Source organism: Ochotona princeps, unplaced genomic scaffold (genome assembly GCF_030435755.1).
Source record: "Ochotona princeps isolate mOchPri1 unplaced genomic scaffold, mOchPri1.hap1 HAP1_SCAFFOLD_127, whole genome shotgun sequence".
Taxonomy (NCBI): domain Eukaryota; kingdom Metazoa; phylum Chordata; class Mammalia; order Lagomorpha; family Ochotonidae; genus Ochotona; species Ochotona princeps.
In genome coordinates this window covers 119,268-143,662 of record NW_026698240.1, presented here as the reverse complement: position 1 = coordinate 143,662, position 24,395 = coordinate 119,268, and the positions used below count along the sequence as shown (strand labels likewise).

The following is a 24,395-nucleotide window of genomic DNA, read 5'->3' as shown; positions in this document are numbered from 1 at the left end:
ATTACACAAAAAGGATTCAATGAATTTTGATTTTTACATTAAAATAACTTCATTGTTTGAAAGAATTTTTTTTTTGAATGACAGATTTGTACAAAGGGAAAGATCTACAGCCAGAAACTTCTAAGTTTCCAGTGTTTTTTGCAGGGACCCAAGGATTTGGGCCATCCTCTGCTGCTTTTCTAGTCCATAAACAAAGAGCTGGATTGGCAGTGGAAAAGCTAGGACTGGAACCAGTACCCACATTTGACACGAGCGTGACAGATAAAAGCTCAGTCTGTACCATTGCTTCCGGCTGGGGCCAGTTCACTGTTGGTGGGCCTTGAAGGATGTCAGTTGAGGAGTTGGTAGCTCTGAGAAGATTGATATCATGTCAGGTCCAGAAGCTGATGCCCAATTCCAGTTCACTGAAATCGAAATGTATTGCAACTCTTACATGCTCACAGGCAGAATGAATTGTGTACTAGCCGCATATGGAGGCATTGCTTTGCTGGTTATGTACTTCAGATTAAGGTCTAAAAATTCCAGCTGTGAAAGCAACATAACTCGATTACAAATTGTTTCCCCATCTGCCCTCATGCCTGGAGAAGCTAATTCAACTCAACTGTGGTAATTCAATTTGTACATTAAATTATGAACCTGGAAAAACAATCTGTACCATGGCATTGGCCCAAATAAACTCATTTTAAACTTAATTTTCTAGGAAATTTCTGAAGTATCTTAGTCGATATATAATTCTATTACTTTGTCCAACATTTTTTATTTTCCACTTTGCCACTGGAACGTATTTCAATCACTGCATACATAGTATTATATAAATTTGTCTTCATGTATTTTAACAATCCCCTATTGACACAGATTGATTGTTTCTGTTTTATTCCCATAATAATATTATAAAAACCTGGTGTTTCTATAGGACCAAATATATGCAAGATAATTTCTACAGTTGAATCCCATCAAAGGACATTTGCATTTAAAGAGGTTTTTAGAGAGTTGTGACAAAGTAACCTTCAAAGAAACTTTATGGTATTACAGTCTTACCAATGTGAGTCCAATAGCCTGTTTCTTACCTCTTTGTCAGCAAGTGTATACTGTCAGACATACTCAGAATTCCTTCAGGCACTGCAAATTTTCCATTTTGTTTTATGACATAGTTTCATAGGCTCTGGGGTTCCCCCAGCCCCTCCAAAAAGCCCTCCCCCCGAATTGATTTGCTCCATATTGTTACAGTAGTACAGTTTGTATCCAGTCATGATTCCTTCATTGTGGTATGGGCCACGTAGAGAGTCCAGCATCTTATTGTCCAGATAAATTTAACAGTTTCATTGGGAGACCATCCCTGGTCTGAAAGTAGAGCTGCTAGAATATCATCCCCTCCAATGAAAAGGCACTACACAACTTCAACAACAATTTACATCATGAAGTTAATTGACATGGTATTGAGTGACCAAAATGTTAGAAAATGCAAGTCCTTAACCGCATCCTGTGACTACTTCACTGACATTTCAATTGTAGTTTTCATACAACCGGCTGCTATACGCCTTATAATAGTTATAGGGTACCATTCAGCTGTCTTGTGTCTATTTTCATTGTTATATTTAGCAGCTTATAGTATTCAAGTGTGATTCCTACTGAACTTCATGAACTTTAGGTTAGTTCAAACAAGCTTATAACTCAAACATACCATATGTTAACAATTGAGAAGCAGAATAGTTTTAGGAGGAGTGTGCAGAGAAATCTTTAGTACCTTAATGAAGAGTAACTAATCTTTGTGTCCTTCCTAGTAAGGTATATGGGAGTCCAAGTTGACTGTTTCCTGTCTGTTCTAAGCTTTCCTTAGTGGTCTCTATCTGTTCTAATTTTCCCCTTTCTTCTGATCTTTTCCTTCAGGTTCTCTTTCCTTCTTTGTAGCTCTCTGGTCACACTTGGTTTGCTTTTTGATTTTTGTTTCACCATGCTTCCCTGTGAGGGCTGTCCTGTGCTCATTTCCCACTAACACTCTACATTCCTCATTCTCCCAACAATCTTTTTACATGCTCATGGACTTCCCTTATAGTTTCCTGAAGCTCTCCAAACTGAACAGAAAACAGGTACTCTTTCTTAACCTCTAAACCTGCCACACTTCTGAACCAACAGAAAAAGCTGATCAGGAAAGCTGGAAAGACTTAATCTTGGACATATTGTGAGAATAAATAAATTCCTATTGATGTATCCATAAAGAAAAATCACCTTGCTTTGTATCGCCTTTTGTTAAAAGTGAAGTTTCTTTTTTCTTTTTTTCTAAATCTCATACTATTGTAGGACTTTTTGACACAAAATACAGCAGCAACCTCAATTCTTGTCTCCAAGGAAAAAATCATTTTCTTGAAGACAGTTTAGTTTTCAAGCAAGATTTGTTAGAAGAAAGGAGAAAATATGCTCCCATCCTTGGAACTGGAAGGGGCTTCAAGAAAGGAGACCTGTGCACAGGGGCTGTTGGCATCATTTAAAATTTTGCTTCAAAGGAGTTTCTCTAAAAACAAAGGAAAATTCATGGTTTCCATGATACATGGCTTTGGGACAAAAGGCCCAAAAAGTTGTTACCAGTTAACTTCCTCGGTCTCATTCTAATGATAAACAGACCAGTCTGACACTACACAGAGATGGAATTGGGTGGGCACTTTAGATGGGGAACTGATATGTTAATTTCATTCTTATTTCTTGGAGGAAGCATGTTCTTGATATGTTCATTATGCACTTGTCTCTTGGAAGAAATATGCTCTAGTGAATTTAGACATAGTGGAGAAAATACAATTTTATATTTGAGAAAATTGATTCGCGGACCCAGAACACCCTAACTGCCTAATACCCAGTCTGACTCCTCACAATGTACTTGATACAATTTTTTTTTTTGAGTCAATGTGTTGTGAGTTTCATTCATTGCTCCTTTTTGGTGGGAGTGGGACAAAAATAGAAGTGAAATAATATAAAAGAAAGTCTAAAAGTTCCAGATCTAGACTTTATCAAGAACGCAGGGATGCTCTTTAGTTTGCAAGCAGCCTGGGGACTTATGAGCATCCACAGTGAAATGAAAATGGTGGGAGGAATGGATCCCACAAAGGGAGAAAAAGGTATGACACGGATTGTTTGCCAGCTCCCCTTTTAGGTAGCAGTAGTTGATGCTAACACTATCTGATTTACTCAGAGTTTATAGGAGGGAGAGCCCAAAGTCTATGATTCTGTGTTGCTGCCTCTCCCTGAACCGATTTTCTCTTACTGCTTGTCAGTGTGAGAGGATTCTCCCAGTCCTGTGCTCAATCCTAGGTGAGGTCCTTTATGCTATGTCAAAGAGAGTGAGTCAGTTGCCAGTTCACAGCAGAGGACACAGATTATCATAGTGATTACCTCCTGAGCCAGAAGCTGCATGAGGTGACACTGGATAGAGTCACATTAACAGATGCAGGCCCATGGAAATGAAGCAAAAAATAATAACATGGATGATTGCTTTTTTAAGGAGGCAGGAAGCTATACTGGAAGAAAAATTCCAACCCCAAGTGTAGATGCAAGTCTAATGATTTCAGCCCCAAATACCCAGGAACTAAAAGCCACCAGATCCTCACACTATGTCCTTTTTGTGATTGAATTCAGTGCTATAAAAGGCTAAATATTATAATGAAAATAGACACATGACAGCTGAACAATAATCTATAGCTGTTTTAAGATGTATAGAACCCGCTGTATATAAACTAAAATTGAAATGTCAATGAAGTAATCACAGGATGTGGTTAAGAACTCGCATTTATTTTTAACATATTGGGTACTCAATACTATGTCAATTAATTCCATAACATTATTAATTGTTGCTGATGGCATGTTGGAGCTTTTAATTGATTGGGATGATACTCTGCTGGCTGTACCTTCAGACCAGAGAAGTAAGAAGCCGTTGAAATTAACTGGACAATAAGATGCTGAACTCTATGTTTGGTATTTGCTTGCAATGAAGGAATATCAACTGAACTTGAGCTGTGGTTATGCAACAAGGTGAGAGAATCCATCATGGTGGGAGGGTTTTGGAAGGGGTGGGGAGAATCCCAGTACCTATAAAACTGTGTCACATAATACAATGTGATTAATAAATAAATTTTTAAAAAACCCTACACATCAGCACTGTTCTTCAAATGGTTAAAGCCTAAATTACAGATACAATCTGCAGGTGCAAATGACTAAACCTGAAAGCTGCTTCTAACCCTCAAACCGTATTGCTTTATAAATGAACACTTGAACCCTATGATGATTTGTACTTCCCCTACTGGAGCACTGTAGAAGGACATTCAGAATCTTTGCTATTGTGGGAGACATAGTGTTGCTGTCCCGCAGCGCAGCGATGGACTTGGTGCACGGAGCCGATAATAACACGTGGACCCTGACTGATGGTCAAAAGCCGAGGTTTATTAGTAGCATCAGACTTTATACTCTGAAGGTCATATAGGATAAGGGAGGAAGTGCTGAGCTTATCAACAAAACCATTAATGCTTGTTTGGAACTCCTTTTGTCTTGTATATTCCACCAGGTGTTCTCATATACATATGCAGATGATATCCAATAAGGTATACACAAGGTAGCCATTTGGTTATTCTCCTCCAAATATTATCCAACCAACTGTAATCCTGTGCTCACTGACCTTTTAGGGTCACAATGTCCTCCTACAACATAGCAAGTTGCATCTCCCCTGAAGGTGCCAGGAGCAATTGATATGAAGGTGAATGAACAGGAAACCTGGTTTACAGGTTTAGGTATAAACAAGTTGCGTTTTGGAAACTGTACCTTGCTGTTAAGATGTAAATGGCTCAAGCTCCTTCTCTCTGGGGGCCTACATGACAACCTTCTTTTAAAAATCTGGTGCTGTTAATAAACTTCAGCTGTTGACCACCAGTCAGTAGTCCATGCATGTTATTATCGACTCCATGCACCCAGTCGATCACTGCAGGACAGCGACAGAGCACTTTTCATAATATTCTGCAACTGCTAACTCAAGTGTAAGATCAAGTGAGGCAGGAACTATCACCTATCTTTCTCAGCATCTTACCCTTAGTAACTAGCCTGATGTCTAGAATAAGGCAATTACTCAGTACATCCCTATGATGCTTAAATTAATGCGTACATTACACTCCAGAATCAGGATAAATTCCCTAAAACATGCAAGGTTATTATTTTTTATTTTACTTCTTTTTATTATTATCATTTCATGGTACAGTTCCATAGGCCCTGGGACTTCCCATATCCTCTCCCCAATTCTCTCCTCCATCACTATATAGTTACTATGGTATAGTTCTTCATGCACAGTAATATGTCCATCACTGCAGGCATGGACAATGGCAGAGTCCAGCATCCTATTGTCATGATATAGTAAACAGTTTCATTGGGAGTCCATCTTTGGAAGTAGAGATGCATACTGCATTGTATCCCCACATCTGAATATGATAGTCCCCATTACACAGTTACTATATATCCCCTGAAATGAAAAGCCACAGTAAAAATCAACAACAGGAGAAAAATAGAAATTTACAATGCCATGAAGTTGAATAACATGCTGCTAGATTTGATAGTCTCCATTACACAGTTACTATACATCCTCTTAAATGAAAGGTCACAAATAAAATAAACAACAGGAAGAAAGAAAGAGAAATTAGCAAGACCATGGATAAATAACATGCTACTGAATGACTAATGTGTCGCTGAAGAAATGAAAAAGAAAATCAAGAACCTCCCTGAACCTACTGTATGATCTATGAGTCATTCAAGAATTTAATCAGAAGAAAGAATTTTAAAGAGATGAAACTAGCCAAAAATATCAAAATCCATGAGATATAGTTTCTGCTGATCTTTGTTGGTGAGATATGTCTCCTGCAGGCAACAAATAGAGTGGTGTTGTTTTTTAATACAGTCTGCTAATCTATGACGTTTGCTTGATGAGTTTAAGCCGTTTACATTCGGGGTTAATACAAATAGGTCGTAATTTGGTTCTGTCATTTTAGCAGTGGGTTGTTCATTGATTTAGTACTCTGTTATTTTACTGGAATGTTCTTTGCATTTGCCTTTGATTTTGGTGGGCGCTATTCCTTTTCTCTGTCAAGAGAACATCTTGAAGTATCATTTGTAGGTCAGGTTTGGAAGAGGCATATTCTTTTAAATTTTCTCTAATTTGGAAGAATTTTATTTCATTTTCAAAGACAAAGGAAAGTTTTCCCAGGTACATTATCCTGGGCTGACAATTTTTTGGTTTTAGAATCTGGAATGTGTGGCTCCATTAACCTCTGGCCTGTAGAGTTTCCTGTGAGAGGTCTCCTGTGAGCTTAATTGGCATTCCTTTACATGTCAATTGATTTCTTCACGTGTACATTTAAGGATCTTTTCCTTATGTTTGAAGAGAACTTGATTATTACATGTTATGATGAAGATTGCTTTTGGTCCTTGGTTCTTGTAGGGAGTTCTGTGTCCCTCCTGGATGTTGTATCCCAATTCTTCTTGTAGATTAGGAAAATCTCCCCTTACTATTTCATTAAATATATTTTTAAACCCAGCTTCTGTTTCTGCACTTTCTGAGACTCCCCGAACTCTTATATTAGGTGTCATAATAGTGTCTTTCAATTCTTGAATACTTTTTTTTAAGCCTGATCCAGCTCTGCTTCCAGCTTTCTGTTTGTTTCCCCTTGGTGGCAGGAAATATCTTCTAATTCTGAGATGCTTTCTTCTACCTTCTTCATTCTCTTTTAGAGACTCTCCACTGTACTTTTAATTTGCTCCACTCTATTCTTCATTTCTGATATATCATATTTCATCTGATTCATTTCCAGTGTGATATACTTGAATTCCTTGAATGCCTGCTGTACATGCTTCTCGTTGATAAGAAGTTTTATAACAACTATTTTGAACTCTGTATGCCCATTTTCTCGATGTCTCCCTCAGTGAACTCTGAGGTTGGCATAGGGTTTTGCTCCTTTGCAGGGGAGTCTTCAGCAATATTCATTTTGCCTTTGTCCTTTCATTTGCTCTTGATCATTATACTTATGTTTAGCAGAATCTTCTCCTTGGGGCAGGTTTCTAAGCTATGTCACCCACAGGTCTACAGTTCGGTTTTACTTATTGCAGTTCTTGCATGGCTCTTTGTTTGCAGCCAATTGTGCCACTCTCTCCAGCGAATTCCAGGTCTGGGTTCTTATATTAAATTTCCACCATGGTCTCTCTAGCCCCAGCTCTTGGTTCACCACACTCCACCTCCTATGATACTGCTGAGGCTTCACCATTGTTTGTACAACCTTTCTCCCACTTCTGGTTGGAACAGGTCCCAGGCTTAGGGAGACACTAGGAGTCCTCTATAGCTAGGTTGTTGTTGGTGCTGATCTTGCCAGAACCTGTTGGCCATTATGTCTGGGCGCCACACAGACCTATTTTGACCCATATGTAGTCATAGTTGGTATTATTTTCCTTGGGACCAGTGCAATGCACTGAGCCCAGTGAGTTCTTGCTGAACTCAGTGCATTTGCAGCTCAGTGTTGTCCCCTGTAGTCTTAAATTCTTTGGCACATTGTAAGAAATGGCACCTGATGTGCCATTGCTAGAGTTATTGATCTGTTTGCCATCAGATCTGAGGGCTACCTAGACCTCTCTTAAGTGGAACCTGTAGGATGCCATGTTGTAGTTCACTGAGTCAGAAATGAGTTCACTCCCAGCTCAGTGAATGCGCAATCCTGCCCCATAGCCCTTGCCTCCATAAACAAAATGGCGCCCAATTTGGCATTAGGAGGTGGACTGGGCTATAACATCTACCCTGTTCCCACACCGCCCATCTGGTCTGCCACTCTCTCTCTGTTACTGGTCAAATCAAACAGACCAGCAGGATGGGTTGTTCTTTGTCTGTGTTTACCTCTGCCAGTGGAGTTCAGATCACCATTAGCTGAATGCTGCTGGGATATCAGTCACTGCAACACTGCACCATTGTATCCACTGCCTTTCTGTGTCTGTCAGTCTCCAGGTACCTCTCTGCTGTTGTTCTGTCCTCTTCTGTTTCTTGGAATGTGCCTTCTATGCTTCACTCTGGCTAATATTTCTCCATCTGTTTAAACATGTCCTTACTCTATTCTGCCATCTTGATTCTTCAGGAAATGATTGCAAGGTTATTTTTGGCTCTCTACACCAATGGCGTGGGCCCTGGTTTATGGTTTTCAGAACACAGCCTATGTTCTCTTCTTGGCCCTCTCTTCTTTCCCTCACTCATGATCTGCATCACTGTATTCTCTGCTGTTTTAGCTATTTTCTTCCTTAAAACTTCCCTGTTTTATATATATATATATATATATATATATATATATATATATATATATATATATATATATATTTTTTCCAGGTCAAGCTGAGGAAAGGGGCTCCTGGGCTTTCCCAGTAGCGTTTACCAATTATACATATCTGCTTAAGATGGGGGCCCGGCAGCGTGGCTTAACAGCTAAAGTACTTGCCTTGAACGCCCTGGGATCCCATATGGACGCCGGTTCGAATCCCGGCAGCTTCACTTCCCATCCAGTTCCCTGCCTGTGGCCTGGAAAAGCAGTCAAGGATGGCCCAGGGCTTTGAGACCCTGCACCTGCGTGGGAGACCTGGAGGAGGTTCCAGGTTCCCTGCTTCAGATCAGCGCAGCACCGGCCATTGCGGCTCACTTGGGGAGTGAATCATTGGATGGAAGATCTTCCTCTCTGTCTGTCCTCCTCTTTGTATATCTGACTTTGTAATAAAATAAATAAATCTTTCAAAAAAAGAGCAAATAGAGAAAACCAAGCAAATCTGTCTACCCTGGCAAACACTGAAAATCAACAAAAATTGGAGATTTCTAGAAACAATTCACTGAGTCTACACTCAATTTCAATCAACAAATACTTCACACACGAGGCCTTGCGGGTACAAAGATGAAATAAACAGCATGCCCAACCCATACTAGGTAGCTTGTGTCTCAACAATTAACTTTCCTAACTGACTTAGGATGGACGGAGATTGGAGTTTTAGCAAACCTCAGGAGTTGGTCCCAGGAAGCCACCACATGCATGTCAGTCACCAAATATTATTTTTACTTTAGAAAACTTAGGAATAGTCTTTAAATTGTATTATAGATAGAAAAGCTAGTTAACAAATAATAGGAAACATTCAAGAGGGAGGTGACAAGGATATGAATTGAAATGATGAGGACGGAAAAGAAGAGAAAGAGATGTCAGGCACATTCCCTCCAGAAACAGGAGAATAAGAGGTTTAGATGTACCACTGTTAAATTCTGTCTGAAGAAACTCGTGGTAGGCAGATAGGAGAAAAGAAAGCAAATATTGTTAAATCTCAAGGAAAACCACTCTGTCAAGTGGATTGCAAAGGGAGTGGGGGAATAGAAAGACACAAAAAGCATCTTGGAAAGCATTGGTGAAGATGAGAGCAGTCAGGAGCCATGTTCTGAAGGAAGCACATTGCTCTGCTGGGTACAGAGGGGCTAGAGAGTCCCGACAGGATCCATGGGCTGTGGTGTGTCAGACTGAGCAGCAGGTGTGCTGCAGCCGACTGGGCGTGGATGTGGGGAAAGGGGTGGAGGGTTGCGCACAAAGGCATCGGCTTCAGAGACAGCACACAAGTTTTCTTTGAGTTCCAGCACTGCCACAGATAATAGAACTCCAGTAATATTAAAAAACAACAGAAAGAAAACATTAAAATGTTGCTTTTATATTACTGAATAGAAAGAGAATAAACACTTGTGAAACATAGGAAGTCAAATTAATACTTGCTGAACTTACTTCATCTTAGACAAAAATTTAGCATTGTCCTTTTGAAAATCTTAAGAATTGTGCTTTTGAAACTCTCAGCCATTCTGTCTGGCTAGCCTGAGGGCCTCCATGGAGGCTGAGGCAGAGCAGGAGGCAGAGGGCTGGGTCTCACCTGATTGCAGCTGCAGAGCCAGCTGCTGTGGATGGAACTGAGTGATGTCTTTGGGCTGCAGCTTCTCTGCTGTTCTTTTGCTGTGATTGGTGACATTTTTATTTTTCTTGATGGCTGTGGAACCTGTGGGATTCTCTATGTCATCTGGATGGCAGCCTTTCTTTTTCAAGGCCTCTAAACCATCACACCGTGCAGAAGTAGGCATTCCTTCTTGTAGAAAGGTCTAAATAACACATGAAAATATAAGTAAAAGGGGGACATATGACGCATCTCACCCTTGGCTTGTAAATAAAGCACTCCCTTCACTCAAATCATTAAAGTGCTCATTTAAAAACAAAATCATTCCAGAGAAAGTAACACCTCTTTCAAGAACTGACCTAAGTGTTTGTTTTAAATGTTCCGTTTGTGAATTCAAAAAATAAACTTCTCAGTGAAACCATGTGTTGAATACAGTTGACAGCAACTGGTAACCTACATACCCAAGTATCAGGCAGTTTCCCAGAATTTCCCCTAGCAGTGTCTTTATAAAATCCCACAGCACCTCCCTCAGCACAACTTTTGGACTTTAACTGTAGGTTAAGGAAAAGCAAAGCAGCATAAACACATCTCAGTTAGTGATGGGTGCTTCAAAAAGGAGACTAAGATATTTAACACTGATTTAATTAATCCTGAGAGTCAGAAAAAGTTTCTAAGTATTGGCTATCATTTTAAGTGTTTAGAAATTATTTAAATCAAAGTATTTTACGGGGCAGGCATTCTGTCTATCGAATAAGATGCCCTCATCTCACACTGACATGCCTGGTTCCAGCTTCCAATGCCTGTCTCCTGTTAATGCAGACTCTGGGGGAGGCAGCAGGTGATGGCCTTAGCCTTCCATGGGAGACCTAGATTAAGTTCTCAGCTTCCAGCTCCAGTGCAGCCCAATTTTGATGATTACAGGGATTTGGGGAAGGAGCTGGCAGATTACAGTTCTCTGTCTCTCTCTGAAACAATTTAAGTAATATGAAGATGGAGGGAAAAGTAAGGGCATGATAATCGTATCTGTTCTTACACACCAATTTCATGACTTTTACATAAAGTATGAGTGAAGATACTTAAATGTAAAGAATAAATAGGGGCCAGCACTGTGTCACAGCAGGTAAAGCCTATGCTGCAGGCATCCCATATGGGCACCAGTTCAAAACTCAGTTGCCCACTTCTGATCCACCTACCTGCTAACACATCTGAGCAAGCAGAAGATAGCCCAAGTACGTGGGTGTCTGCACTGATATGGGAGACCTGAGGAAGCTGCGGGATCGTGACTTCAGTGGCCATTTGTAGAATCAGCCAATGGAATGCAACATCTCACTCTGTCTCTAATTATGGCTTTCAAACAAAAACAGAACAAAAAGAACAATGACTTCACAAGTGTTCAAGTCAAACACAACACTAATAAGGTCACTTTTGAGAAACAGATGGAAGAGATGACCAAGATACAAATGGCTCAAAGCTGGGACTAAAGCTTCAGCTCTGAAATAGCTCCTGACCCAAAGCACAAAATCTAAGTGGGGATTATACTTTCCCACGTATCAGCCAATTCAGACACTTTAAGAATACATTCTGAAAGAGCTTTTAATCATTTAAAAATTATGTCCCAAAACTCTGAAGCTGAATTTTTAGGAACATCCCATGCCTGAGTGAATCCTGTAGCACAACGAGCACCACCTCCACTTCCTCAGTCAGGCAAGCTCTGTGTTAGACCCAGAGGCAGTCGCTGTCCCTGCAATGCCACCCACTCAATCCCACGCCGTGTCATCCCAATACAACCCTGGACACCATTCGCAAGAAAACACCAAGTGTCAACAGAAAAATTCTGTAAAGAAACAAAGTTTCTCAATGTTCTTCCATGGTCAAACCACAAATCTGATTATGTGAGCAGCTATGGCAACAAAAACAAATAGGTACTTAAAATGTGGGCCCAAATGCCTGATAAAAAATTATGCTTTTATCTTCTGATATCAGTTGTTTATTCTGTGAATAAACCGCTTGACCTCTGATCTGGCCTCTCTACCTCCTGTTCTGATAATAGCGCCTATGCAAGGAAAGGGTTAAAAATGACAGAAGGGGTAGAATCCAAATGCCAACCACAGCAGGTTCTTAAGGACACAAATCAATTCTATATTATCTTAACTCAGACTTCGCCAGGAAGTTGAATTTATTCACACACACACACACACACACACCCCAGAAAAGTTACAACAAACAGCTTAATTACTTTGGAAAGTTACCCAATACAAATATGACACATGTCCTAAAGGTGAACCACACATGTTCTAAACCTATCCAGCATTCACAACAAAAAAAGGAAAATTAACTCTAAAATGATGTGTTAAAACATGCATATATGCATATATTCAAAATTATGTTATTTCAACATGACTAATGATTCTTTTATACTAAGTCATAAAGTACAATACATATTTGAAACTTATAGCAATTTTCAATTTCTAACACCCAAACAAGAGTATTGCAAGAAGTTTGTGGAAACAGAACTGAAAGGTAAGCCTTGGTGCACACAATCTTTGCTAGCTTGAGCAGCCTTAAAAGAGCCCCACAGTCTCAGGGCCCATGGGCTGCTATGCTGAATGGCACAGTTCTTGGCCATCACGTATTATATAATACACATCAGAAACCTGAGGACTGCAGATTTTAAACAGGAGGCTATCTACTTAACTGAATTCATGCAGCACCCACAACTGGGGCCTGCCTGTATGCATTTTCCACAGGACTTAGCGTTGGCTTTTATACATCTATTTTCATCTGTCAAGAAAATGAACAGACCATTTTCCATGAAGTTGCAGAAAGAATACAATGAAATAGGATCATTGAAACAAGTGATGCTGTGTGAGTTAGCATGACAGTTATCGAACTGAAGGCACCAACTGATCCCAGAAGTGGTACTACAAGCCATGGAAGGACAGCTGTCTTCCTTGTTTTCCATATGAAAGCCAAGTACCTTCTGTACATTTACATCCTTGTCTTCAAAGGCACAAATTTCAAAATTTGTCATTTGGGATGGTCACAAATGTCCTACACTTTCTTACAATCAGGTAAAGGGCCCACAGTTACCCAAAATGACCCCTGGGGACCTTCCTTTAAGGATATGAAGCCACTGAGGTGCTCACTGATCCGATCCAGGGCTGCTCTGGTCTGTTCAGTGTGTCCTTAAATGTCTCTGAACTTGTCTAGGGAGCAGCATGCCTCTCATACACTAAACACAAGAAGGACTGGCTGTCATCTCTTTCCCGATTATTAACTTCACATGTTCTCATCCACAGGAAATTTGAAAAATTCCTAAAACCATAAATACAAAAAAGTCATCTACACCACTACCAGATAACCACTTCACCCCTGCCACCTACTTCATTCCAGCTGTTGTCTTGAGCAGAGACAACAGGAAGCAAGCACACACAGACCATTTAAATGAAGCTGATGACACAATTTGCATAGCATTTAATATGTCACTTTTTAAATATTTTGTTGTGTGATTAAAAATTCTTCAAAAACATACCTTGTAATTATTATACAGCATCTCATTACTTGAATATATCCTACTTAATGTTGAGACAATTCCATGTATGTGTGCGATACACATGCTTGTTCACATGTGCAGACTCCATGCACAGCCACACAATTACTGTACATATACACATATGTCCAGCACACATATAAAACACACTACACTCATCTACACATATACCATTCTCATCCGTATACACAGTGGTTTGCACATGCACACACACACGCATATTGTGAACATGCACATTTATGCATGCACTCTGGAACTGTTTTTGTTTTGTTTTTAAGATTTATTTATTTACAGGAAAGCCCTAGAGAGAGAAAAAAAATAGAGCTCTTTCATTCGCTGGTTCACTCCCCAAAGGCCAACAGCAGCCAGGACTAGGCCAGGCCTGAGGTCAGAAGCAAGGAATCCAGCAGGGGCCCAATTATGTGCGCCATCACTGGCTCCCACAGATGTATTAGCAGGAAGCTGGACCAGGTGTGTAATAGCTGGGACTGAAATAGGCACTCCAACGTTGGATATGGGTTCTCAAACAACTGCTGAACCTGCTGCACCACAGCACCCATTTCAACCACTTATATCTAAAATACACACTGGACATTCCAAAAGGGGGACGTACTAAACATTATATTAATGTTTTCACACTTCTCAATACATCCTAATTTCTGCTCAAGTAATATACCTATTAATATTCTCACATGCCATGTATTAACACCATTTCACCAAACCTCCAATACCAAGTACTTAATGTCACAAATGTTACTCCTCGATGGACATTGAGTCCAGTGGTTAAAACACGCATGTCCCACACTGGTAGACAGTGGTGATGGTTCAACTACTTGAGTTGAACCCACACTGAGTACCTGGATTGTCCTCTGGGCATCAGGCACAGTCCAGCTCCTGCTGTTGTGGGAGTTTGGGTGGTAGAACAGCACATGTGAACTCAATTATGCCTGTCTGACTCTATCTCTGCCTCTCAAACAAAATACAATGTAAAAATATATTATAATTTTACTACTAGGCATAAAGAAAGCATCAAACTGTCAAGTTATTTAAGGTTTCAATTATTCATGTTTACTGGTCACTTATTTTTTAAGTTCTGTGTTTGCTTGCAAATTTTTCAATTGTCACATTTATTGTTTTTATTGATTTCTGTTCACATTACTTAAGGTATAAGCCTGTTTAATTTCTAGTATGATTTATCACATTCTGAAACATACTGTTTTTCTTGCTGTCATTGGTAATTTTGTGTAATCCACGTAGACCAACATGTTTTCCCTGATGGAGCCTCCCACTGCTTTTACATGTAGCAAGGCACTGCTCCTGGGCTGGACTCCAAACAGGAACAAACAGATCATGATCTACTTGTAGACACGTTACCTGCCGGGACTTCTCTGCACACTCAGCCATTCCTGTCTAATCCATGCTTGTAAGCTCAGCCTTTAGCCAGACAACAGGACTGGAGTGGGGGCAGCTTGGCCACGGAGGCCCCTTGCCCTTCAGTCTGAGGACATGCTGTCACTGTGGGACTTCCAGGGGAGTGGCAACATTGGACTTGAGTTTTCTCCAGTAGCCCCGGTCAAGAGTGTAAACAAGAGGCTGCTATCATGGAATGGCAGGTTGGCCACCATCTGCCACACACTGGCATTCCATGTGAGAAATAAGTCCCGCTGCTCCATTTCTGATCTAGTCTTTGCTAACACACCTGGGAAAGCAGCAGAGAATGGCCCGAGTACCTGAGCCTGTGTGACCTCACAGGAGATCCAGATGAAGCTCCAGGATTCAGCCTGGCACAGCCATGGCTCTGCAGCCACTTGGGGAGTTGAAGAGCACCAGTGGTTCGAAGAACATTCATTCTCCCACCCTTTTTCGCACTGTGGCTTTCAAATAAATATTTAAAAGCAAAACAAAACAAAACAAAACACCAGTACCAGAATGAAAAGTTGAGAAAACTTTCTTTTACCTGTTTGGCCAAACACACAGTAAATTGAACCGATCAGTCCAATGCAGAACATCAGTTGTAAATGCATCTGAAATTTTAAAAATGTGTATCATTATACCAAAATAAGTAATAAATGAAAATGCATTTAGTACAAAATGTTCCAGTCCATCTCCTGACTTTATAAACCTTTATAGCCATTGTCAGCCCCTCCCCCACTAGCACAATAATTTCCAAGGCTCTCCTAGTTCCAGGGGGAGGACCCAAAGGCCTAGTCAGAGCACTAGGCATGGTCACCTTGCTCACCCTCAAGGCTGAGCATCAGTGTGAGCAAACACATCATGATCCGGATGGCCCCTCTGCAACTATTCTAGAGTTTTCATCCCTTTGCAGGTCAAAATCAACAAACCTGCAGAAGGTCCCAAATAAATTTTTGTATCTGAGTTCCCATCAATTTTTTAATTAGATGCGGGTAAAATAATTAAAATATTAATTCTCTACATTTTGTAGGTCTGAAAATTAGGCAAAACAATTCTTTTAAAAAGCCGCAGTCTCTGGGCCCAGCACAAGATAGTCTAGCAGCTAAAGACCTCACTTTGCAGGGGCCAGGATCCAATATGGGTGCTAGTTCTAATCCCATCAGCCCTGCTTCCCATCCAGGACACTGACAAGAGGAGACAGGGAAGTGCATTAAAGCAGTGGACACTCAGCTGGAAAAAGTACAGGATGCCACCACATTCACAGGACACAGTGGACACACAGACACAAGAGGAAAGCGGAAGTAACAACATATGAACCACCAAGCAAGACGCCTGGAGAAGAGACAACACCACAGAAGACAGCAGGGTGTGTGTGTGTGTGTGTGTGTGTGTGTGTAGAAGACAACACATGCATGCTCACATGTTCATTTGTCACATTGCTTTTTAATGAAAACAATTAATCTTGTTTCTTGGTAAGTTTTGGCCAGTAACAAAGAGCTAACTGAACTCCAAGCCCAATGTTCTCCCTCCTGGGTGTATTCCCATGCCACGGTGCCATACGCATCAGCAACACCTGTGCCACCCCTGCTCCAGGCTGGCTCCTCCAAGGGAAACACAAGGAAAACCTGCACAGGCATCAATGATGTAAGCCTTGCTTCTGTCATGTCTCGAGATTAGTTTTGCTCACACATTCCTTGTGACTACATCCAAGAAAACAGCAGAAGGGTAGGGTAGCAAGTGGAAAGCATACAGCAGTTCACCTTCTAAGGCCTGCTTGAAATGTGCAGTCCATCAGAACAGACTAGAAATCTATACAACCCAACTAATGCTGACAATTCCAAGGGCATGAGTTCATGGAGCCATGTGGACACACACTGCCTGATGAAGATGTCTGAGTAGCTTCCACACACAGTGAGCATGGAGACTAGCCACTACATAAATGGAGTCAGATTTGGGATACTACCCAGGCTACTTTAATGGCCACAGAATTCCAAGAATTGCTACTAGAATAAGTGTACCAGGCAACAGAAAATATGTCCTAATATTATTCTAAGACTATCAGTTCTAAAACATCACTTTAAGGAACACTGCCTTTTTGCTTCAATAAACCTTGACAAGCCAAAGGTGCACCTTCTGAAACCCTCCTGTCTGCTAAGCTCCCAATCCAGAACCAGGTGAGGCCAACATGGGCACAGGAGAGCAGATGAGCCCATGAGAGGTCTGTAACAGTCCCAGCATTCAACTCCTCTCTCCTGGGAATGCTGAGGTCCAGGCCAGAAATAGGTGTGCTCACTAGCTGATGACATCTGGAAAAGGCCAGGCTTTCCCTCCAGGCAATGGAAATGGAGGAAAGTAACAGAGATGACAGCAACACAGAATAAAAGAGATGTGGGCATCTGGCCTAGTGATTAAGACATCCACACCCACACTGGAGTATGTGTGGTGGCAATGCCTGCGTCGCCATGTACCCCGAGCTGAGCGGAGGGACTATGGTTACAAAAAAGACAACACACAGTGGACCATTCTTGTCAGGAGAATGCCGAATGTGAATGATCTTTATTGAAACTCCAGGCTTTCTTTTATGCTCTGCCTAGCTCCTCCCAGTGTTTATCCAGTCCTCAAGTGGCCACCCTAAATCCCTCGAGTTCCTCTCAGTGTCTATCCAATCCTCTAGTGGCCACCCTAAATCCCTTGAGTTCCTCCCAGTGTTTATCCAATCCCTTGGCAGATAACTTGACAAATAGGAAGCAGGAACTTGCGGTTAAGCCAGTGGCTAGATGTATCAGGCCAAAATTGCCCATCCTGTTACCCTGTGAGAAACAAGCTAAGCTGTGGAGTTAACCCTTGGGAGACTGGGGCCTGCATATGTGGGCTCTGGCTCCCCACTCAACTTCCTGCTAATGCACTCTGGGAGGCAGCAGTGAAAGCTTAAGTGGTTGGATTCCTGTCACCCACACAGCAAACCAGAGTTTCTGGCTCCCAGCTTCAACCCAGCCCTGCCCTGCCCCGCCATGGCAGACACTAGTGAACCAAAGCATGAGGGCTCCCTTGCCTCTTAAAGCAATGAGGGTACAGCAGTCTGATCTGGAAGTTGACCTCAGGAGGAGAGGTACTAAACAGAGTGAATCAATAGAAAGAGGATAAAACCAACACGCGGGTATTTATCTCAGAGTGGGCACCTGGAGGCTCAACCTTGACATCCAAAGCAATAATGTGCCCACAGAGGAGCATCAGTGCAAAGCACCTCTTCAACTCCAGGCTCCTGCAGGGAAACTGTGGCCTTGCTCAAGGAGCACTTGCTCCTCTACACTTCCAAGCAGTGCCCACCTGAGAAGGTCCCACTTGGTCACCTGGTAGAGACCATGGGACATCACTCAAAGCCACAGCTGGATTTCACGGAGGGCCCCTGCTGCCCACATTGGACATTGTGGGAAAGACCTGTTCCATGACAAGGCCAGACAGGCCATTCCCCAGGAACACAGGACATGTGTTCTAGAGATTCAAGTACTTGAATGCATGAGTTACTTCACTTAAACTTTCAATACTAGGCTTTTATTCAAACATCTTCAAGTAACAGAAACAATGACAATAATAATAGCATCTATATCTTCCAGTCACCCAGTGAGGTTCAGGAGTCATTATTTGGGAAACCAAGCCACAGACAAGGTAAGGAACTAGCACGGGTGGGACTGAAACCAGACCACCTGAGCCCAGATGCGGTCTGAATACGAACGTCATTAGCTCTGAGTTTTTGAAGGCTTGCTTAATCATTATTTTAAAGGAAGCAACATCATGTTAGAACTGACTCAGGGTGCAGAAATGTAAAGAGCTTGTCATGCTCAGTGAGTTGATTCTGTGGCCTCTCAGGCTGACTGGAAGCCAACAAGAGCTATTTTAACTTTGTTACTTCACAAATACAGACACAAGGTTTTTGTCCCATTCCCACCAGAATATTTCACTCTAAGGTCATTTTCTCTCATGTTCAATTTTATCTACGGGGTCACAATTCACCTTCTGAACAATAATCTTAGGCACCTCCCACACACTGATCTCATCTTAATGGTTAATAGCAGCAAATGGGTGCAATGCTGCTACTGTCAGGAAAATTGTGCCCAATTGTCTTAATCCTCACAGTACAAGCATCTTTATTCATGAAGGTTAAAGATGGTTTTATATTCTGCTGAAGCTTTTAAATACACACTCAGTTAACTCACCTGGCCTTTTTTTTTTTACATTTGCAGACAACTTTAAAACTGCATGTACAGGTTGAAATCCCTTATTTGAAATGCCTAAGACCAGAAAGGTTTGGATTTCAGAGGTTTGGGGATTCTGAAGTGAAGTGTGTATGGGGAGGGGGGTAAAAGCTTGTAGAAAATGGAATTAAATGATAATTCAAATTTTTTCATTAACTTTTTAAAACTCCTGCTTGCACAGCAAGATATATTAGAGATGGACCCAAGTCTAAATATAAAATTCATTACACACATCTTTCATATACAGCCGAAGGAGATGATCTGCAGTACTGTTAGCGTACCTTCAGCTTGCGAACCCTGCCCCAGCTCAGGTGCACAATCTTCCACTCAGGGTATCAGCTCACCTTTCAGATCCTCCAACAGTTTATAGTTTGGAATTTCAGATTAAGAGTGCTCATTCTATGCTGTTGTTCTAGAAATTAAGCAATTACACTTCACAGAAAAGTCTAACTATTAAAAATCGTGGTAAGTGACATTTACATCACAGTTTCAGGGTAAGATCTCCAAAAACTAACCCACACACGAAGTAATCCACAAGATTTCTTCCTACACAACCCCCATGCTTAAAAAATATATTTATTTCTATTTTATTTGCTCACACTTTGAAATGTAGTTCCTACATTTTTATTATGTATTTTCATTTTCATTTGAAAGCTGAGCAAGCCAACTGACAGAGTGAAAAGACATCTTCCATCTAACTGTTTCACTCCTCAAAATGCCCACAAGAGGCAGGGCTAAGCCAGGCTGAAGTCAAGGGCAAGAATTCCACCCAGGTATCCCATCTGGGTGGCAGGGGCCCAAGTATCTGGCTGGTCATCTGCGGCCTCCCGGAATGCACATTAGCAGGAAGCTGGAATCAGAAGCAGAGCTGAAACCTGAAACTCAAAGACTCAGATATGGGATACAGGCTTCTCAAACCAGATCTTAACTGCCACAAATAGTCACCCTACTATTATAACTTCCTGTATTTGCTTTTTTGGGTAGGTAATTTTATGGTGCCCACCTGACCAGGTAAAGAATACTCTGAAACCTGGGCAGCATTATTGTGTCTGTGAGGGTGCTTCCACGTAAGCTTAGCATGCAAACTGACTGTGCTGGGTACGCAGTCCTGGCTTCCATATGGGTGGGCATCCTCAATGGCCAGGTATCTGAAGAAAAAGAATGGGACTGCAATTTGGACTGTGAGCACAGAGGCAAGCTGACCCCTGCCTCACATGTCAGCTGTGGGTACAGGTATCTGGACTCCAAGACCAAACCCGGAGTCCCATGGCTGACATTCCAACCTCCCGCCCTCTTGGACACATCTTCAGCACCCTTGGTCCCGAGGCCCTGGACTGACATAGATGTGGAGTGAACATGCCAGGACCTTGTCAGCTGCCACACTCACAGGAGCTAACCCCCTAGTATATTCGCCTTCACGTACTTGATTTCCTACCAATTCTGTACCTCTAGAGAACCTAATCAGACACCTTTTCTAAAAAAAAAAAAAAAAAAAAAAAAAAAAGATTTATTTTTATTGGGAAGTCTGATTTACAGAGAAAGATCTTGCACACACTGCTTTTACTTTCCAAGTGGCCATAACAGCTAAAGCTGAGCTGAGCTGAAGCCAGGAACCAGGAACTTCTTCCAGGTCTCCTGTGTGGGTGCAGGGTCCCAAGGCTTTGGGCCATCCTCGGCTGCTTTCCCAGGCCACAAGCAGGGAGCTGGATGGGAAGCAGAAAAAACAGGATATGAACTAGTGCCCCTAAGGTGAGTATTTTATTTATTTATTTTTTTAATTATTTATTATTTAACTTCAGTAATTACATTGTATTATGTGACACAGTTACATAGATACTTGGGTTCTCCCCTCCCCTCCCCAAACCCTCCCACCATGGTGGATTCCTCCACCTTGTTGCATAACCACAGCTCAAGTTCAGTTGAGATTTCCCCATTACAAGCGTATACCAAACATAGAGTCCAGCATCTTATTGTCCCGTCAAGTTCAACGGCTTCTTAGGTATACCCTCTCTGGTCTGATGACAGAGCCAGCAGAGTATCATCCCAGTCAATTGAAAGCTCCAACATACCATCAGCAAAAATTTACATCATTATGGAATTAATTGACATAGTAATGAGTAACCCATATGTTAAAAGTAAATGCGGGTTCCCAGCCACCTTCTGTGACCACCTCACCTATACTTCAATTTTAATTTATACACAACATATAACATTCAAAACATAACATGTTATACATAACATCGTATCATCTTAAATTAAGGCAAACATGTGGTATTTAACCTTTTGTGATTGGCTCATTTCCCTTAGCATTATGGTTTCCAGTTTGGCCCATTTGGCCACAAAGAACTGCATTTTGTTTTTTTTAATAGCTGAGTAGTATTCCATGGAGTAGATGAACCTGAGCCATTACACTGGGCCTGACTAATACACTTTAAAGAAGGAAAAAAAGAAAACGGCCAATAATGGATTTTAATATTTAAAAATCAGTGTAGAAGGTAGAAAGATCCTAGTTCCATAGGAGTAATAAGCAATAGCTAAAAACATCACAAGATACCAATTTCATGCCTATACTTCTTTGGTATCCTATGTTAACTGCCACATATCAAAGAAACCATATCACGCTTATCTCTTTGAGACTGGCATATTTCAGTGATTATAATGGTCTTACTTTTTACTTAAATATTATAGTTACTGGTGAGTTAAGTCTGTGATTATACAGTGAGCTGAAACTATGTCTTTGTAAAAATTAAAGGAAAAAAGGAAGGGGAGATTGAGGAAGGGAATGAAAGAGGAAAGAAAGTACGGTTATCTTCTTAGACCTGCTTCTTTATGTTAATAACGTTTTTAAAAATATCATGATATACTTCAGTAGCAGAATGATGGACTTGTGACTGTTGCTGAAGGACTACACTCCTGTAATAACAGAAGGGTAAATGGGATGGGGGTGGAATGCAGAGGGCAGAAGGGATGAAAACCCTGGGCCTCTTGTACTGTATAATCAAAAATACAACATTTAAAAGAGAGTTTTAAAAATCAGTGTAAATCTCAGAGCATACCCCACATCCAAGACCTGGGGTTTGTGGCAAACTGGATGGGGCTTCTCCCTCAATATCCCCCTTTACCTCAGATACATGAAGGAAAAAATATGGAAATAATAGTCTTACCCACTTTTCTATAGCCCTTGAACTTTTTACCCTAATTAACTATGTAAAGATTGTCAAAACATAATAAAAATTTTTTAAAAATTTGAAAAAATAAAAATCAGTGTGCTCTGGAACAGACTTGATGAGTCTAGAACCACTATATGGTAGTTCCCACTTATTCCACAAAGAGAGTCAAACGGGAGCAGAAGTGAGAAACCGAGACATCTCACCGAGCTTTGTAGCGTTTGAAGGTGAGGCGTGGGGATGACATCACCCTTGGTCAGAGCACCCTTCCCCTTAAAGGAAGAGCAAGTAAAATTTCCCTTCTGTCTGGCAGGAGGAGGTAGGGTGATGACTAGACATGTTTATGGCCCAAATAACATCAAAGGATTAATGATTAACAAAATGTAACAGGAAGGACAGAAAAGGAACTGCAACGAATGAGTGAGTGAATGAGTAAGAGGAAGACAAGAGGCTGTGTAACACAGAAGACAAAAAGCCTAGGTGAGCGACCATTTGAAGCCCATCGCCCACCACTCCACGAACAGCAGTCTGAACGGGAAACCTCCTACAGTTCAATATCCTCACCCTGTTGAAAAAACTCTCTAAGGTGTACCAACACCTCTCCACCCAGAGTTACTGTTGGCCGGAGTTAATGAGCTCCAACAGCCAAAGTCTGAAATCTGACAGCAGCTTGTAACAGGGCTAGAGACTCAAAAGTCACACAGCAACAGACTGCAAACACCTTCCTCCCTGGTGCCTACCCTAACCACCTTCTCCAGGAAATGGCACACCAGGCAAGGTCAGCCACTACTAACCACTAACCAGTCCACAAGCACTAGGAGCACAGTGGGACATGCTGCCAGGTCAGCGACCAAGAGGCCCAAGAGGTAAGCAGAGGCAGAGGCTGGGAACACTGGGGCACGGTGGACACAGGATGACAACACACCACGTACTGCTTTTCCAGGACAAAAAGTGAGAGTGAGGGAGGAATATTCTCCGGAAGAAGGAAATCTACATGAACTCATTTTGTTCTTTAAGGAATTGGGAAACTTCAAATACATCGTACCCCAGTGATCAAAACATTAAGACCACAAAAAAGAGGAAAAGTAAGGAAGGAAATGTACATCAGGATCCTCTACAGAACTCAAACATCAACCAGCACAAAAGGAAGATCAGATAAGGAAATGTACAAAATTCAAGCCAATCAACGTGAACCAAAAAAAGGAACAACTGGTCAACCACCTAACCACCCTCTCCAGCCAACACAGCCTTAAGTACAAGGGGGGGAAATTAAGCATTAAATTCAAAGAAAGGGAATACAAAATACATTCAAAACAGCAGGAGGATAGCCAGCCTAAGGAAAGGCAAAACAAGCAGGCCAAACAAAGCTATCCAAGTCCCCAGGGCTGAGCCAGTGAGTCCCTCCAGCTCCAAGAAGATGACCACCTAAGCTGAGGAGTGTTAAATCAAACCCAGGGTGCTCTTGTGGACACTTTCTAAGAATAGTGTTGGCCTTTCCCCAAGAGAAGAAACAAAGTTAGCAAGTGTTTGACTTTTGAGTTCAGAAAGCTTACACTGGAGCAAGCTTACAAAGATGCTGGAGAATGCAGGCAGAAGGGACTTCCTGATTAATGATAATCACAGGCACTTGTATTCCATAGAACTTGTCAGGAATTGTGAGTCATGTCCCCAAACTGCACCATCTCACCCACTGTCCAGGTAGGACCATTCAAACACCCTATCTTGACCAAACTAATGCTGGTCATGATCTTCTGCCCTATCCAATCAGGAGCAAAAACAGCACTGGCTGTGTCTTCCATATGCAAAACTGAATGATGCACAGGGAGGAAGACATCATTTAAGTTTTCATTTTGCTCATTAGGAGGATATCACAGAATTATGACTGTGAAAGCTTTGGGTCAAAAAACATCTTTATAGCGATCTTCAGCTCCTAATCTACTTGCTTGCTCCATCTTCTTTTTTTTTTAAAAAGACTTATTTTATTTTCATTACAAAGTCAGACATACTGAGAGGAGGAGAGACAGAGAAGAAATGGAGCTGTCGGGATCAGAACCA

General features: G+C 41.5%; 1 pseudogene; it reads left to right on the top strand.

Annotated features, from left to right (window-relative positions):
* The first annotated feature begins 367 nt into the window (after positions 1 to 367).
* On the top strand, positions 368 to 542 carry LOC131479073 (ATP synthase membrane subunit K, mitochondrial-like; annotated as a pseudogene).
* Positions 543 to 24,395: the final 23,853 nt, after the last annotated feature.